Genomic DNA, 1811 nt, shown 5'->3' with positions numbered 1-1811 from the left:
GCCCCCCTCGAAAGGCAGCATGGGAAATTGTGTCTTTGGAAGAAAACGAAGCATAATTTGAAATTTACCAGTTTTATTAAAGAAAAATGTAACCAAAACATGAAAACAAAGCTTAATTCTTTCTTTATTCTTTCTCAACGCAGCCTGAACTCTGTTGGGGAAGCTTTCTTGTCATTTCTCTACACTCTTCTTGAAAGACATTCAAAGCTCTTCTTTAGATTTTGGCTGTCTGCTGTTTTATTCTCTGTCAAGCTGATTCCATCATGATTCCAGTAATGTTGTGGTCTGGACTCGGGGGGGGGGGGGGTCTGTGTGTTTGGGATCATTGTTATGCTGAAAAATGAATCATCCCCCACAGTCTGTTACAGATGGCTGACCTCCTCCACACATATTGACAATTATTTGAAACAACATATTCAAATTTGGTTTCGAAAGATCTGTTGCCACTGATTTTCAGTCCAGTTCTTGTATAATCTGGCATACTTCAGCCCTTTCTCCTTGTTTCCCTTCCTTAGGATTGGCTTCTTGGCAGCCACCTTTCCACTGAGACTTATTCTGAAGTTTCAGCAAACAGTAGATAAATAAACTGAAGGGCTAAAGCATCTCTCAGCTCTGGTGTCAGTTCTTTAATGGTTTTTGTTCTCTTTCTTAAGAACATGATTTTCAGACACTGTACTGTGCCACTTCTACTTTTGTCCTCCACTTGTCCAGTTTCCTGCTTTTTTACGGACACACTGACAGGTTTTCAGCTACTAGCTCTTTGTTAATCACCATTTTTGTTGGAGCAAAAATGCTGTTTTATACCAGTCACACTGTTTTGTAGAGTTAGCTCAGGAAAGCTGCTGGCAACAAAGTGCTTAAAGATATCATTTAAAATTGGTTGTTTGCTAGATTAAGTCTTTTATGTGCTTTGATTATGGAGCTTTTTCACGGTGGAACAATTGAAAGATCAGTATTTAGTGTCTTTACAAAGAAACAAACAAAAACATTCATCTAAGGACTGGAGTAAAAATGAATGAAAAACATTGAAAAATCTCCAGAAAGCCTGGAAAGCTACTGCTCAAGATCACTTGTAAAAGATCTTGTTAAAAAAATTACAAGTGTGGCTCCTTGGAAGCAAAATATAAAGAAATAAAATGGGTGATTCAAGACTTCTGCACAGTACTGTATATATAGTGGTACAGTGGTGGATACTGATATTAAAAATTAGGAAACTTTTTATTTTATTTAGTTTTTATTCTTAAATAAAATTTCAAAAAAGTTAAAATAAAATAATAAAAGTAATTAATAAAAATAAAATATAAATTTTAAAAAGGGGGATACTGATCCCTGTGAGACAATAAAAGGCTTCAAACTTGTTTTAGATATTTTTTCTACTCTTGGCTCTGTATGATGTCACAGAGGGCACATCCCTAATAAATGTGACTTATTCAAAACTACAGTAATACAGTCCAAGAAGAATAAGTGTGCCTCTTGGCATAGGCACACTTAATAAAAGTTTGAAGCTGTAAATGAGCAGAATACAGCTGACAGGAAAAGGTCCTCAGTTAACGCTGAGCTGTTTAATTAGACAGAAAGGTTTCCACTCATCCATCTGCTATTATTTGTTCAATACGAAGGTTATTATCATATAAATAAAGTAATGCAGCATTTTACATTTTTAACAAAAAGGAACAAATTTAAAGTTAATCGGTAAAGGTTAATTAATAGACTAATGAAATCCCTAACACACTATTTAAACTGTTTTTACAAATAAATACATGGATGCTGATTTTGCTCAAGAAATCAAAATACAAAGTGAGTCAAAATCA

Source organism: Maylandia zebra, linkage group LG18, assembly GCF_041146795.1.
Source record: "Maylandia zebra isolate NMK-2024a linkage group LG18, Mzebra_GT3a, whole genome shotgun sequence".
NCBI lineage: Eukaryota > Metazoa > Chordata > Actinopteri > Cichliformes > Cichlidae > Maylandia > Maylandia zebra.
Note: the sequence above shows the minus strand (reverse complement) of the source record.